At 44.1% G+C, this 18,051-nt stretch overlaps 1 protein-coding gene across 1 annotated transcript in view; it reads right to left on the reverse strand.

Moving 5' to 3' along the window:
* Positions 1 to 18,051, reverse strand: part of LOC308311992 (interleukin-1 receptor accessory protein-like 1) — a 414,337-nt gene that overhangs the window by 43,840 nt on the left and 352,446 nt on the right. The window lies entirely within an intron of this gene.

Consider the following 18,051-nt stretch of genomic DNA (forward strand, 5'->3'; position numbering starts at 1 on the left):
TGTATTTAAGTCAATTCAATGGAGCTTTATTGGTCACCATCATAGGCGGCCTCGCGCAGGGATGTGCGCTTGACGGCCCGCAGTGATCGCCCCACGCCGGGGGCCCGCTGTCATATTTTGGTATTCCTTTTGGAGTTTTAAACATTATGTTATAATTTAGCTATTGAAAACTTGCAGATCTACAAGCTCATAGCGAGCCACCGAGTGGCGCGCTACGAGCTTGTAGGTCTGCTACTTTTGAGAAATCGTGAAAATGTGACACAAATCTTTGAATATATATTCTTTCAGAGCGAACGTTTTTAACTCAAATCTTTGCGCCTGGAGGGTCCCTGGAACAACATATTTTCAGATGGGGGTCGGAGGCCAAATACATAATAATTCTGGGGGTCCTTGACATGAAATATTGAGCACCACTGATATAAAAACATGAGGTTTTTCTGAAAATTGTCATTATTTAGAAGACATTTTTTTAATTTATTCTGAATTTCAGGTCAAAATGGGTTAAGTTCCCCTCCCAAAAAATGAGTACTTTTCCCACCACTGTCTGCACTACCTTGGAGAGCAGCGTACACACTGTGCAGCAACAATGGTTTCCATGGTAAAGACGTAAGCCGTATATCATCATTGACATTTTACACACACAGACAAAAGACAATGGGAAATATAAACCACCTCACACAAGCATGAGGGAGGTGGGGAGGGGTGATTATACATCACCTTTATTGTGGACTTTATGGGGAATTATGTACATTTCCGCAAGCTGTTAATTCAACTTTGTTATATGAAAAGAATGGGGGCTAGATAATGTTTTGATAATAGTAATTAAGGGCCATCGACCTATGGATCTATCTATCTATGCAAATCATTGCCGTCGGGCAGAATCCTCTTATCTCCATATTTGAACTTTTATGTCTTTTGTTTTTGAGCGGCGCTATCCGCTCCTTCTGCACAGATTTGTGTGTATGTGTGTCTGTATGAGCGTGCGCGCGCGAGAGAGAGAGAGAGAAGGGGGAGGGCATTGTGTGATGGTAAAACGAATGGCTCTTTAGTTGCACAACAAAATTTATCTACCAAAGAATTTTATCATCGTCATGTTCCTCCTCTTTACTTCCTTACCACTTGCTTTACCCCTTATGCCTAAACATTTTTGGCATTTTTTATTATAAAAAAAAAGCCTAATTTACAAGTTCACAACATGTCGATATAGATCAGCCATTTTCAAGATAGGGCCCTTGGTGTAGAGGGGGAACAATTATCAGACTAAACATCTCTCGAATACATCGCCGATGAAGAATGGGGTTTCCAAACATTCTTTAAAAAACCTCTGTGTGTCTGTGTCATCCAAGTCCCTTGGCGGCGTGATACACAGATAGACGGTCTAAGCGGATGGGGGGAGAGTGACAGGGGTCAATGGCCTATAGAGTGCGCTAGCTGGCACAATAAACACTTCTCCGGAGGCACAGCCACTCTCCCTACCACACTAACATGACACACTCTTCTGCACGCGACACTCAGGGATGCTTTCTCACTTCGCCACCAGTGGTGGAAAAAGTACCGTGATTTTCCACCATAAAACATGATCCTGTGTGTGTGTGTGTGTGTGTGTGTGTGCGCGTGTGTGTGTGTGTGTGTGCGCGCGCGTGTGTGTGTGTGTGTGTGACGTGTGTGTCATCCTGAAATGCGTGTTTCACTTATTTTTTAATAAGTGGCTATCCTTGTTATTTTATTATACAAAAAAAACACAACAAGCTTCTGTTCAATTTGGCAATGAAATAATTTTGCATAGAAATATTCTGTCAGTAGATCAATTTGGCCTGTATGACACCCGGACCTTCTAAGCGAAAGGTCCGGGTGTGAAAGTGCCCTGATAACTGATGAATAGTGAACAAATAGTTCATATTCATTATTGAAAAGTATTAAGAACTAGAGGATCCATTGGAACACAGGGCAGTTTCACGACAGAAAATGTCTGTATGATAAGTCCTAATGTGTGATTTTTGAGACAGCATGGAAGGTGCCACCCCACTTCCCTGCTTCCTAAACAATCAACACAAATTACAGTATGTAAAATGATGATTTAATAATATTGTCCCTGCTGTCAACCAGGTGAAAGAAATCACAGATTGAGGCTTGCCACACAACAACAACAGAAAAACAACACCATCAAAGCCTGGAGCCTTAAATTAAAAAAAGGAAGACAAATCGACCAAAAAAAGAAAGAAATCTGAGTTGAGGAGTGTACCATTAGCTGGGGAAGGCAAAGAGGTGAATCAGCTCATCTCTTCATTAGCGCTCTGCGCTCGCTGCGGCTATAGCCCCTGTTGGCCAAGCCTCGGATGTCTGTGAGATGGGAGATAGCCGCCATGTGTAATTGGGTACTTGCTAGTTCAAAGATAATAAAAAGGGGGTTATTTTACAGAGCCCCACGGCACTAATTTGAGCCACTCTAGCGAAAGACTGCGGCGGTCAGAAGTTATAGCCAGGTGTGTGCCGTTACAATACAGCAGGGGAGACTTTGAAAATGAATTGGGGAAAAAAGAGGATGCGGTGTTGATGAAAGTTGTTTGTGTTTTTGCAAGTGTGTGCTGGCTGGCGGCAGGGGTAAAAATGGTTAGAATTCATTAAATGTGTGTGTGTGTGTGTGTGTGTGTGTGTGTGTGTGTGTGTGTGTGTGTGTGTGTGTGTGTGTCGCGCAAAATCTACAACGTAACTAGTAACTAAAGTTTTCAAATTGATTGTAGTGGAGTAAAAGCACAATATTTGCCTCTGTGATGTAGTGGATTAGAAGTACAAGTATTGACAGGAAATACTCCAGTAAAGTACCTCAAAATTGTACTTAAATAAATGTAATTAGTTAGTTACAGTGAGAACCAAATCCACACCATGTTCATGAACCAACAGAACACACTGTACAACTTCATCGACCTTCGCGGCTTCACATACAAGCCTCTTTCTGAGTCTGTATTTTCTTGGTTTTTTAGGGGGCTCATAACGGCTTTGAATAATTTAAACCTCGAGGCAAATCGTGGAAATATGGAGATACAAGGTTTAGGTTTCTGCCCGACAGCAACGAGTTTCAACGAGAGAGAGAGAGAGAGAGAGAGAGAGAGAGAGAGAGAGAGAGAAACGAGAAAGAGATCTGCTGGGTTTTGGAAGGGCGTTTGTAATTCAAACAACAGTGAGGACACAGCTAGCTTCCTGTTTGGAAGTTTTTTTTCTCTCTGTCTAGAGAGGCAATTTAACACAAGGCAATTAAAGCCAAATTATAAAGCACAAAACAAAAGGCTGCTATCTAGTGTGTGTGTGTGTGTGTGTGTGTGTGTGTGTGCGTGCGCTTGTGTGTATGAGAGTTAGCTCTTGTTCTGATGTATTGCACCCACAAGGCATTGCATAACTGTATGTTACTTGTATGTGTGTATAGCATACATGCGCATGCACGCACGCACACGCACACGCACACGCACACACACACACACACACACACACACACACACACACACACACACACACACACACACACACACACACACACACACACACACCCTCATAATGTAAGTGCCCATAGACCTGGTCCACAGTACTTAAACACTTAAATCCAATAAAAATATACTTCATTGGCCAGCATCCCTCAGGGGTGCATAATTTCCCTCCTCAGCAACAAATCCATTCGCCGTAAAATAGCAAATCTACAATCCCACAATGTTGCAATGTGTGGTGAGCTTTATGATCTTACATTTTCACCAAAATGTTCCCCTTTTTTTGTGTAGCATAGTGGTTCTCAAACATTTTAATTTCAAAGACCCCCGTATCTCTGAGAGTGTGTCCATTTGTCCACTCTCAGAGTTGCACATCCTTAACGGGCCATTTGGAATCCACTTAAAGAACCATGAGGGTACCTGGACCACATATACTGTAGCAGAATGTTTCCAGTGAGCCAACATTGCACAATATCAACTTATCAAGCACACTGACTCCGTTTGACCAGAATTGGACCAGAGCCTTCATTAGTATCATTGGTAAGACCCAGTGAAGGAAGGAAGGAAGGAAGGAAGGGGCCACCGGCCACAATGTTTTTCCAATATGACTGCTGTGCACAGACAGAGCCTATTATTTGGGGCTTTAGCAGAAACACAATGAAACCAAAACCTACAGTATGCACACAAACAGCCACAGCCCTAGCAGTCGATGCATGCACTCAGTGGAAGTAACAAGAGAAAAAAAAAATGCTGCAACACCTCCTGAATCACAGACTGTGTACTGTGTACAGCGCCTCAGTAGCCCCATATTACTGTCCATAAACCGAGTATGTTGTCCGTTTTATGACCCTCTCTCTCAGTCTGGGGGTTATACACCCGCACCGTGGAGCCCTGCAATTGCAGAGGCTTTTCTTTTTGTTGCAGGCTGGCCTTCTCAGGTCACGTGTCTAAGGCAGATGTTGATGCCGCTGTGTTTACCATTCGACTGACCCTCCCCGACGCCCCCCCTCACTGGCCTATCTCCAGTTATCCATCCATTCCCCACTGCGAGTTGCTATTGCTACAGCTGGCAAAGTGTGACTTGTTTTGCACAGTAATTAATGTCAGCGAGAGGATTGCTGGAGACAATGTACAGAATCGTCTGAAGCCGTTTTTAATAGCCTTTCTGTCTTAACCACAACGCCACGCAACAACACTTTCCATTAGATTTAGTTCAGCACAGAAACACACACATACAGACAAGGCAGCATACGACAATACATAAAGTCTCCTTGAACGCATACAGTACATACTTCCCAGAACACTATTTTCAGCAAGGTTTGCAGTGGTGGAAAGAGTACTCACATACCATTAACCATTAACATATTTTATTTGAGGTTTGGGAGTATTCAATGATTCAGCATGAAGACTAAATCATGTCAGGGCATTGTCACCTATCCTGTTCGTGATTTTCATGGACAGGATCTCAAGGCAGAGAGGGTACAGAGCGTCGCAGTCCCGCCCCCTATCTGGGCCCAGGAAATGATTCTCTGTTCATTTTCCTCATAGACATTTCAGAAAGTATTTATTTTTAACACTTTTTTGTTGTTTTTCTTCTTTGTAATTATTTGTTTGGTCCAAAATATTGTGTTTGTTGTCATGAGTTGTCACGACTCGAGTTGGCTTTGTCCGCGGTGTAACCGTCTTTAAATAAATATATTTTGAAATGTCTATGGGAAATCGGCCCTTACAGTCGCTGTACTGCACTGTTGTGACGAAAAGAGAGCTGAGCCAGAAGGCAGAGATCTCTGTCTACCGAGCAAGCTTTGTTCCTACTCTGATTTGATTTATGTATTAGATCCCTATTAGCTTGCTGTACGTGACAGCAGCTACTCTTCCTGGGGTCATGAAGTGTGGGTCATGACCGAAAGAATAAGGTCGCAAATACAAGCGGCCGGAATGAGTTTTTCTCCGACGGGCGGCTGGCATCTCCCTTAGAGATTGGGTGAGAAGTTCAGTCACGCAAGAGAGGCTCGGAGTAGAGTCGCTGCTTCTTCACCTGGAAAGGAGCCAGCTGAGGTGGTCCGGGAATCTGGTTAGGATGCCTCTCGAGCGTCTCCCTATAGGGAGGTCTTCGCGGCACGTCCCACTGGGAGGAGACCCCTGGGCAGACCAAGGCGCAGTTGGAGGGATTACATTGACTCACTTGCCTTCAGGGTTCCCACAATTTTCTTTCCAATTTTCAGGACTACATAACAATCATTCAGTGCTATAATGAGTCTCTTACTCCTGACCTGTGTGAACGTTGGGAAACGTAGCCCTGAAAAGCTCACTGGTGTTGGCGCTGGAGTTATAAGAGTAGTGAGAGTCCACAACACTTCAGCCGGCTGCTGGTCAAATGCAGCTGCGATGGATGGGTTGAGCGTGACTTGATGTCTTTGCCATTGTCACTTTCCACCACCACCACTGAGTACATGTACATTCCACCAGTGCCAATTAGAGAGCAGACTGCAGACAGAGAAGGAGCGAGTGGGCATAGATTATAGAGCCACCGTGTCATGGCTGGTGGAAAGGAGCATGACATTTACAAACACCAGCAGCACTCCCACACTCCCACCGACGCTCTCTCCATAATGCAACACTCCCCCAGCCGGAACAAACTGTGCATATTGTTGGGGCCCCTGCTCCAGGATGCACAATCATTACCTGTGGTGGAAAGTAACTATAGTACATTTACTCTAGTTTAAAAGGTAGGGTAAGTGGTGTGTAAGGTTAAAGCACCATTGTCTGATAGTAATCCTAAACTATAGCGTGTTTGTTCAGTAACAGACAGGAGTCTCCTTGTCTCTCCAGCTCTTCAATATACAGAAAGAAATCACACCCTTGTGAACTGAGTGGTGCAACTCCCCTCTCCCCGCCCCGCCCCTCCTCCTCCTCCTCTCTCTCTCCCTCTCTCCCTCTCTCCCTCTCTCTCACATTAGCAGGCAACAGAGCAGCACTATCTCTCTCTGTTTCTGGCACAGCGCCCCTACTGGTACTAATAGTCATATACTGGTGCTCAGGTACACATACGCACGGACATTGCTGGTTGTAGGAGTGGTTGCACCACTCAAAAACAAATGTTCAGGTGGGTTGCAAACATTCCGCCAATCAGGATAGGAGAGAGTACCCATGTGACATAAGCTTCATTTTATAGTGTTCCAGTTCCAATGTTTCCAATTTAATTTGTTTAATCTGTCCAATTTTTGAGGACATCCATTTTAAAGTGATTAAACTCACAGTCATCTAAATAACTGGACTTTAGTTGGAAAATAAATAAATCATATAAAATAATATACACATGAATATATCTTATTGTTTCCCCCTTCTCTATTCCAATTGGCCCACCCCACTTTCCAAAACACTGCTGTAACAGAGCCGACTGTCGCAAGCTACTGGGAACACAGGCAGCAGAAATAAATCAAAGTAGTTGTTACTGTACTGTACTGTCTCTTTAATCAAACAGAAATCACTATTCACTCACAGGCATGTATGTCCGTATAGCACTGACTCATGCCAGGAGAACTTGCGTGAGAAAGTCATTTAGGGCAAGTGTGTGTGTGGGGTTTCCAATCTTTATGGCCAGAGCGCTCAGGCAGTCAGGAAATGCTGATGCCACCGTTAAGTATAAGCGCTGACGAGAAAAGAAAGCCTTGCCCCGCCGAAGAGCAGAGTGACGGGAGCCCAACTGGGCCTGAATGCTGGCTGCACTCGGGCCCGGCCACCGGCTCCTGGTAGGGCTCCAGTCACTATAGCTTCTAACCAGGACACCGGAACAATTGCAAAGCGGCGACACGCGGCTCAGAGGCGGTGAAGCAAAGCCAGACGGATGGAGAAATAGAGTGGGGTGAATTGCGGTTGAAGAGAGGAGAGAGAAATGAAGAGGAAAGTGACTCATGGCAATAAATAGCGGGCTCTGTGAGGCCGTGCTGGGTGGGCTTTGAAGCGTGCCCGAGGAACGGACGGCCCCATTTCCTGGCTGCAGCTTCCCCACGGTCAGCAGCATCCACCAGAGCTATGGCTTAGCTTAAACTCCCATAATGCCTGCCTTTCACCCAAATCCAGGGAAGAGCGGCACACACTTGCCTTAGCTCCTATAGCTCCCCGGGAAGTCGTCTACATCTCTGCACCGCCTTTCCTGTCTCTCCGCGAGACAGGAAACTAAATAACAGGCTTTACCATAAAGGACAAAATCTTCACTCATCGCTTTGTATTATTTTCCGTGTGATATGTTTCTGTGAATTGTGCAATTTACAGGAATTAACTGTTACTACCCAGAAATTAAACGATGACATTTTCACCCGTCTCGCTAAACTATTGTTTACGTGGCAATGAAGTGCTCCAACTTAAGCCTAAGTGAGAGAAGACCAGATGGAACATTTTGTTCTCGTTTTTACATGCACACACCTGGGTTTTTGTAGGCTCTTCAGAGCCGAACCGACTTTTATTCGGCTCTAAAATAGGAGTATGAATCGGCCCTGAGCCAAAGTTCTAATTACATGACAGCCACTCAACGCCTTTAACGCATGGTCAAGACGGCTTATGCTGTCTATGGGGACGCAGTTTTGAGAATTGTAATATCTCAGCTCCATCTTTTTGGCTCAAAACAAGCTTGATTTGCGGCTCATTTCTCGAAACGATATGATCCCCGGTTACAAAATGTATGTTTTGGGTGAATTAAATAACAATGGAGGCACCCGTTACATAGCGATAATTCACTTCAAGGGTCTCGGTTTCCGAGTGAAGTCGGCGGTCAATGAGAAGTGGTATGTTTTGGCTGAAAAACATGTGGAATGGAGAAAGAAAAAGACACCACATATCAAACAAACTCGGTATGAGTGTATGTTTTTCAGCCAAAACATGCCTTGCAATTGATGCCAGAGGTTAAGAGGAGGAGAATGACCATTGGCCAGCCAGACTGGTTCGGGGCTGATGTCAGAAAGGACAACCGTAGCTCATCCTTATACAGCCAAGGCATGCAGGAGATCACCTCTGAATGAACACAATTAACCTTGAGGCAGACGGACAGCAGCAGCGGACGACAACAGGTCATCTAAAAACCCAGAAACTGAGGCTACTAGATCCTGAGTTAATGGAGATGGGTCTCTCGTGGTTGACAATAACGCGATAGGTGGAGAACCATTACCGATGCCGTATTTGTTATTTCCCACAGGGGAAAAGAGCAGGGAGAGACAGAGAGTCTCTGTCGGGTAGAGAGATAATGTCCAAAACTGTTACTTTAAAATATGGAGATAGGAGGTTTCTGCCCTACAGCAACGATAAGTAACCGAGTAAGATAATGTTGGCTATTTATGGATTCATTGACTTGCTGCCATGTTATTGACTGATTAGAAATGTGTGTGCAGTTGGACATGCGCACCTAATAAAATGGTTGGTGAGTACCCCTGGGGACCCCCTCTAGGGTTGAAGTGGTTAAAGCTCAATGTCAAAGTAGATGTGGTGGCCTGCACAACAACCAAACACACATTTCACATTGCAGACACTCCTAATCTTAGATGCAGAGATTCAGTGTGTGTTCCCTGGATTCGGCGGTGGCATTTCTGCGTCATACCCTGTTCAATATTTCAAACGTACAGTGCAGGGTGGGGTGGGGATTATGAGTACATGAGTGGAGAGTGGCAAGCCCTCTTATAAGCAGTCTGTAAGAGCAAAAAGGCCTGAAAACGGTTGAGTGCACGGGCCAAGACCATGACAGCTTACTGTGGTCAGTGATCAGGGAAGTGCAGACGATGGTAGAGAGGCAGGCACTCGGAATTGGTGGAAATAAAATCTGCTATTTACGCGCACTCTTTAGCTACTGAAGATGTGGCGTAACGTAAGACATGGATTTTTACACGAGAGGACAAATTCTTTAAACGCAAAATGTGGTCAAGTTCAGGAGAGTTTGGAAAAAAAGACAATTCTCCCAAATGCTGCGTTGGGGTATGGCATGTATAGGGGGTGCATTTGCATTTATTTCACCATAGTAAATGCTGCATTCACTCATTTTGCAGACGTGTAAAAGGGCACGGGTAAAAGGCCAGGGGCTGAAACCCCTTTGATGTCTATGTGTGCAGTGAGCGAAGGCCAGAAAGAGAGAGAGAGACAGAGAGAAAAGAGAATGAGAGAGAGATATAGATTAAGAGACAGAAAAAATGACAGGGGGTGTACTGTAGGTGTATTTTAATAGGCTGCTCTGCCCCCTCTCCTGGGGACATGGTGTAATGAAGACAAGTTACAGCAAAATGTCTGCTGTTCTGTCGGGGAATCATCGGTGCACACCACGCTGCACAAGGGAATCCAACCCAACCACCACTGACATGACTTAACCCCAGTACCGGCTTGTGAAAGAGCGTAACGGGCTTGTAGAGCCCTTTAAATAAATCCCACAGCGGGATGTGGCTCCAAAGCCCACACAATGTCAGATTTTTTTAACAATTTTGGAGGATCCTGACCGAACCCACAGATTTGGACCGATATTTTGTCAAAAAGGACAATTTCCCAATCAGTTTGAAATGTTTTGATTTTGTTTACAAGTTCCAATTTCAAAACATTTAACTGATAAACGGACAAATACAAATTAACACAATTTCCCTGTTTCTCTCATCTCTGTTTATGTCCGCTGCTGAGACATGCTGCGCGCGCGCGCGCACACACACACACACACACACACACACACACACACACACAGCGCACTGGCTGTTTAAAGGTAACTGTAAACATAGGCAGCATGAAGCCTGAAACACGATCCCACAATCCCGGCGATCAAACTGTTAAGGTGTCTCTCCGAACAGATCACATCATCGCCATCATGTCCCAAAACACCCTGCTGTAGTATTGTAGTATGTATTATATGCTTACAAAAAAATAATAACAATCAGGACCATTAATAGATTAAATCGCCCAGAGGAAGCACAGCAGCACAGCAGTTAAAGAGTTACAGACACAGAGTAAGAAAAGTACCGTCGGATAAAAGCAATACAAATACCATCAACACCATCGCCTGTCGGGTGGAAAAACACAACTGTTACTGTTCAATAACATCCAATAACACCTAAAATAGCATATTAGTGCTATACCTTTGATGCTTGAACGTGGAGATAAGAGGTTTCTGCCCGACAGCCACAATATAGGCTACACGCAATCGCTAGTTCTAAAAACACTATCTCTCTCTCTCTCTCTCTCTCTCTCTCACTCCCCCCCCCCCCCCCCCCCCCCCCAGGGACATTCAAACAGACAGAACAGCTGGGGCTCGGAGTCCAATTGATTAACTAGTTTCCTTGCCCATGGCTCCCTCCTTGCACTGGATATCCTTAATAACCACTTAAGTTTGTCGCCTCTGGGCTCTGTGTGGTGTCTCGTACGTGAGACTTCTCCCCACTCCATCTTTACGATCACAAGTATGGACGGCAAGGAGTGCTAGAACCATGCCGCAAAGGATCTGCTTTTGAAAATGAAGCCAATGAGGAGGTCACGACAACGCTGCGCTTCTCATTAATGGCCAAAAGGTGTCACCATTTCCACTCCTGCCGGTTGCAGAAGGCGTGTCATGCCATCCATCTCAATGGGTAAATGACTGCACTTTACATTTGATTTTTATTACCGTAGTAATTATGCCAACAGTCGCTAGCTTAAAGTCTTCTTTCAGTTATAGAGATATGAGTTTTTGTAATTTATGGTCCCATTAATTAATAATGATAAAGTAGCGTATGTTTCTAGGGCTTCGACTGGTTCTCAGAGTGAAGATCCAACCTCGCTACCAGCATCTATGGAAGAAAGCGGAGGAGAAAGCGATAGAAGGAAAGAGGAGTTCTAGGGCTAGGAGTCTAAAGAGGTTTCATTGTTGTTGATTTACATCATTAGGAAAACCCAAGGGATCCTTTGATGAGAGAGAGGAGCTCTGACAGGATTTACTCCTGATCAAAGCATGCACACACATGCACGCACACACAGTAGTAAGACCCCCTCCCTCAGCAGGTAAGCGAAGATCTGTGCTCCCTTCCGTCTTCAAAATTATCAAAAGTCTGACATGCGTGAATCATCCGTTGCTCCAGACATGCGTTGGTCCGACATGCGTTGCGTCGTGATTGCGGTTAGGTTAGGGTTTGGGGTAGGGTGTCGGTCTAATGATAGCACGGAGAGTTTATTTAGCTTTAATCCTTCCAAGTGTCTCCACTTGCAGACACTGTGCAAGAAAGGGAGGGGGAGAGGAAATCTGCCGCGTCATCCGCTCAGAAGGATAATCCCCTCGACATTCTCAAGACGTCAGCCCAATGCCTAATAATAATATTCTGTAGGCCTATAACAATACATTAACCCACATGGACCGGTCGTTGGAGGGAATGAGGCTAATGAAAAAAAGTTATGAGTTTGACTTTGTGTTTTGTGCGTGTCTGTGAGTATGCATGTCTGTACAGTATGTGTTGGAGTGAGTTTTAGTTGTAGTTCTACAAGCAGCGACATGTTTGTGTGTATGTGTATGTGTGTGTGTGACAACGTAGAGCTATGCAAAACTACATGTTGAAAGGAAGGGATGAAAGAAACCTCATTTGACCAAATGGAAATCAAACTTTACCTGTGAGTACAACAGTGCTTCAACAAGAACAAGACATACAAGACAACATGACATAGTCATAATTACGTTACTATATCTTCAGAATTGTTGGTGAAATAACTAGTGGGTTGTTGCTGCAATACTATCCCAGTGGCTGAGAGGTCGGCAAGAGGCAAAAAGTGTCTGGTTGCCTAGAGACGAGGCAGCCAATCAGAAAGATAGGTGACTACGGCAGCCAATGAGATGACAAGTTGCCACTACCAACCTGATAGAAAGTAGACCAGCTGGTAAAACAACCCAACACTCTTTCGCAGCTCAAATCCAGGCAGAAAGCGCTAGCTTGGGGCTTGGGCATGGAGTTAATTCCACATGAAGCTGTGGGCTCCTGGGGAGAATTAACAGGACAGATTTTGGAAGGGAATGTGCTTGGCAACCATGTTCCCTGTCACTTCATCGGCCAACACGTGCGGTTTGCCACTGGCCACATTAATGTGACATGATAAATATGAATAGTTTTTGTTTTTTCCCTCCTCCTTAATTCTTTCTTTCCCATGGGCACTGCCGGGTGGAAATGCACCCCCTATACATGCTGCAGGGCCAATGTGCAGAAATACATTTTCCAAATAGGCTACCTGAACAGTGACTATTCTAAAATGGAAGATGAGCTCAAAAATACATTTGATGAATTAGAATATCTCTCTATCACTGCAGATATATGGACTATTTTTTTATTTGATTATTATATTAAAAAAAAATGAAGGCTAGTTGAGGCTACAAATAAAGATGCCTGTCAAAATTTCTGAATTTATTGTTCCACTACATTTCATAATGTTAGGAGGGAGTTGTCTTTTCTCTTACTGTGCGACAGAACAAAAACAATTCTTTTAAATCGTTTTTTATATTATTAAGTAAAGTAAAGTAGTTACTTTCATAATTTAATGTAAAGTAAAGTAACACATTACTTTTTTAGATAAGTAACTATAACTATAATTCTTTACTTTTTAAAAGTAACTTGAACAACACTGGTCACATCGCAACACAATGTGAGCTTGTAGATCGGCTTATAGATTAGGACCCCTGCCTTGGCATGAAAACGTTTGGGAACCACAGTCTGGACATGTGAAGAACACGTGATGGAGCTGCCTTGGGACCAACTACCCACGCTGTACTGCCTCTGAAGGGAAACAGAAATCAATATGGTTGAAGACACAATCTGTACGAGCTTTGTTCCGTGCTAATGTAGAGCATCATGGCCAGCATGTGGATCCCTTCACATGATGCTGCAGCAGTCGTTGCAAGGTGACAGCACAAAAGGTCAAGGGACTATAGTTCCTCTGCGTGTACTTTGGGCACTACTTGCGTAATCCACCGACGAATGCTGATCTATTGATCGAGCCGTGTGTGCACTGCACAAGTACACAGCCAGAGCACATGTGTCCACATTTTGAAAGGCAGATCTAGACATGACGGACGGAAAGGAGATTTATACTTATTTATTTCGGCTACGATTATTTGACAGTGAACATGGCCTCCAGAAAGGATAGCGCTATGGCCAGACGTGGCAGCTGATGGCGATGTGAAATCACAACCAACAATGCAAGTCCTAATTAGACCACTCCGTCTTTCGTTCCCTCAAATTACCCATCCCAGAAGACTGTACTACACAATTGGATTAAATGTTGTTATGCTCCAGCCACCCACAGTCACAAATGCTTGTCTCGACTTAAAGCATAATGTAATATAATGTAGTCGGTGAGATGGTGCTATATATATATATATATATATATATATCTGCACACTGTCTTCAAAGCTCCCACAATCATCATTTCTTTGTCGGGTGCAAATAGGAACCAGAACAGGCTGTGGGGGTGGGTATATATCATCTCTGTCGGGTGGAAACCTCATTATGTGCAAAACTGTTACTTTTCAGAAAATAAATAGCTAAATCGCTAGATCTACCAGCTCAAAATGTGCCGCTTCGCACCGTGATTCGAGCTTGCGGATCTGCTACTTTTGTTTTGCGTTTGTGTGACGCCGTAGTATGATCAAGTATATGGTGTTAATTCACAAATAAATAATACATGTGGAGATAAGAGGTTTCTGCCCGACAGCAACGCGCAGATATCACACCAGCATAATGGACGAAAGACATGCACCCGAGACACTGGTGATGCTATTGGCATTTCAATGAGACAGTTATCAACGATTTCAATGAAACAATTATCAAGGAAACAAATAGCTATATCAGTGATATGTACAGTATATGCATTATGTATATGTAGTGATATGTATGCGTTAATAATATAAACGAGGGTAGAAATAAAAGTGCTTCTTACACCACAACTGGTGTCTATAATAAGATTTTTTTTCATAGCTCTCATTTCTGAATGAAAGTAAAATGTAAAGTAATCACTTCTGGAAAAGAACAGAAGACATAACTCATTATTGTCTGCTGTGTTGCTTTAAGATGTGTACACTGTGTCATTTTATATATGGTATCTAAAGAGGACAAAGCACCTTTCTGAACGTGCCAAGACTTCGCGAGACTTTTCACCGTTTCCTGTCTGTCAGTCAAATCTCGCGATACCTCCGACCCAGCAACGATACCTGCTGCTGTTTAGATCCTCAAATATAATTATATACTGTGAACTCTGTGCACATCGAAAAGCAAAGTGATTAGAAAACGACCTGTGATACGTCTTCTTTTATATTTCTGAACCGATTATATGACAAAGGTCCCAAGTGTTCAGAAATAATGTTTGTTATGAGCTGGTCCAGCAGCCCAGTCACGTGGCCATTTCCTTTCCTTCTGAAAGCTTCCTTGCACCACACCAGGAATTGGTGTCACGGCCACAAAGCGTGCGAGCGAGCAGTGGACTTGGCCAGGGCCCGCCCATCGATAGGTCGTGATGTCACCCCAACAACCCTTCCATCCATCCATCCATCCTGTGTATTCGGAGCCGAGGGCAACAGTTGCAGCAGACAGCTCCAGACTTTCCCTTTCCAAGACCACATTTGCCAATTCATGCTGGGGGATCCCGCTGGCCAGCGTGGAGATATAATCCAGTCAATCGGCTCATAATGACGCCGCAGTTATGACTGCACTCCGCAGATTCCACTATATAGGGAGACGATCAAGGAGACATCCGTACTACCAGTGGTGTAAAGTAACTAAGTACATTTACTTATGTACTGTACTTAAGTATAATGTTGAGGTATTTGTACTTCACTTGAGAATTTTCAATTTCCAATACTTTTACTTCTACTCCACTACATCTCAGATGCAAATATTGCACTTTTACTCCAATACATTTATTAGAAAACTTTAGTTACTATAGTTACTTTGTAGATTTGGATTAGTGTTACAAAACATACATCACAACATACTTCAGCCCTGTATATATATATATTGAACTTTTCACCCTACACTGCAACGCCATCCATCCGCCCAGCGAGAACACCCATTTTGGCTGCTCGTAAACCGCGGCCGTACTCTTTTTCGATCATGACCCCCCGCCACTATTCATGATGACAGATCACCTTCGGAGTTACTGTCACCGCCCACAAACAACACAGGGGCCAGCAGAGATGAAAAAGGAGAATGACAGACGAGAATGACTAGAAAATTGACTCCACGTATTTGTGCAGCGTCACTAGTGTAGTCACTATAGCCACCAGCAGTCAACAGAGACATGCTTCATCTTATGAACGAAATGGCTCATTGCACAATGCTGAATGCCGTGGTTATAGCAGTAGTGGTGTGGAAAGTAACCACGTGCATTTACTCAAGTACTGTACTGTCATTTTGAGGTACAGTATTTTTTACTTTACTGGTGTATTTCCAATTTTCTGTATTTTTTTGTACTTCTTCTGACACTGGAAACAGGGCAAATATGTATGTGTGTGTGTGTGTGTGTGTGTGTGTGTGTGTGTGTGTGTGTGTGTGTGTGTGTGTGTATGTGTGTGTCTGTCTTGTGTGTCTGTCTTGTGTGTGTCTTATGTGTGTGTCTTGTGTGCGTGTGTGTGGGTGCGTGCGTGCATGCGTGCGTTGCGCGAGATAGAGACTCTCCAGTTACACAGACTGACTCGGCTGCCAAAGGTATCAGTGGGCCTTTGCAATGGGCCCCTGGGTGGAGAAGGCTGGGCCAGGATCCAGTGCTCTGGTGGAGCATGGACCACCCCGGCATCACAGAGTGTGTGCGTGTGTGTGTGTGTGTGTGTGTGTGTGTGTGTGTGTGTTATGTGCATGTGAGTGTGTGTGTGTGTAGTGTACGTGCCGTACATGACCGAGTGGAGGTGCACGTGTGTACGCGTTGGGTTTACCACACTGGCACTGGTGTGCATCACATGGCGCCAAGCAGAGTGTGGTGCCATCACAACGTTCTCTCCCGCCCTACGGGAGGCCAAGCACTGCATGGGAACCCTCAGATCTTGTGCCTGCTATATACGACTCGCTCCAAGAATATGTCTAAAAAGTTAGACGACATAGAGGAAGACACCATGCACGGAGGGTGACAGGAGGACTGGAGAAAAGAAAAGCAAGAATGATCCCATTTCTATTTTTTTGATTTTCTTTTGGGATTTTAATGAATGGTAAATGGACTGCATTTCAATTCATAATATAGACATTTGGCAGACGCTCAATCCCAGTAAACTGAAACAGAGTTAAATAGAAATCACACTGAAGTGAAGTATTTATATCGGCCACATGCCGTCATATGTTGTCATTTAAGTCCATAAAATTGGCTGGCTCTAAACTGATCTCTAAACAAACATTAAAGTCCATAGACTTGGCTGGCTCTAAAGTGCTCTCTAAAGTGTTCTAAACAAACAAACAATATTCAAAGTCCATAGACTTTTCCATCGTTTTGCCAACCAGGCAAAACGATTTACGTCATAAGTGCTCTCAACAAACATTAAACAGACTTGGCTGCCACATGACGTCATTTTCAAAAGCTGTTGTTATACGACTCTCCACCCCTACAAATAGGACCCATGTGATAGTGCTGACCCCTGACCTGCCCAGAAAAACTGTCCATCGACAAATGTCACAATGCACAAGAGACACTATAGCCTAGAACCCTGAGGGACTCTGATCTTCACTGCATGTGACCTTGAACTTACCCAAAATGTAATCTCTCAAGAGCAGCCTATTGACCATTCTTCACAAATCCCACCAAATCAGGCAGGCGTGTGCACACACGCACACAGGCACGCACGTACGCGTACACGCACAATACTAATAACCCTGCTACGGTTATTAAAGCACAGCAAAGAAAGCTTACTGACGTACAGATGATTAAGTAGTTGTACAGGAGCAGATGTTAAATGACACATGCAGTGTTTCATTAATTACTGTTTGCAATAACAATTAAACAATGAATTGTTAATTAAACAATTAACAATTAAAATGGCCGTGCCTGTCTCTCTCTCTCTCTCTCTGCATGTCTCCAACTCATACTCTACAAAAAAGCGTGACTTTCTCTGGTAGCCTGAGCTTTTATTGAGAAGGTATCATTATTCCAGTTTGAGGGAAAGGATGTTCCAGATTGAGAGTTCCGGCCTGATGACTACAAAACAATGACTACAACATGACGTAATGAATGACATCATCCGCTCCCGACCGGATCATGAACCCGAAAAGGAATGCTGCCCAGGCTAGTTCCTAGTACACTGCATTTGGAACTGTCATCACTGGACTAATAGTACAGCCTGCCTGCTTGCTCTGGGGAGACATTTTATTTTGAGCCTCAGGGCAAAGGTTGCGACATCAATCCAAAAACAGGAGCGTGTTAAAGGTCGTGTCACAACCTAGACCTTTTATTTTGTACAGTATGCTGAAAAAAAGAAAGGGGAAATTAACACTCACTGCGAACCAATAAATACAACTAAAGCGCATAGACAGCACATCTGACACACACACACACACACACACACACACACACACACACACACACACACACACACACATGCACGCACGCACACAGAAAGAAGGCTTGAATG

The sequence above is a fragment of the Protomyctophum bolini genome, assembly GCF_963924005.1.
Source record: "Protomyctophum bolini genome assembly, chromosome: 24".
Taxonomy (NCBI): Eukaryota; Metazoa; Chordata; class Actinopteri; order Myctophiformes; family Myctophidae; genus Protomyctophum; species Protomyctophum bolini.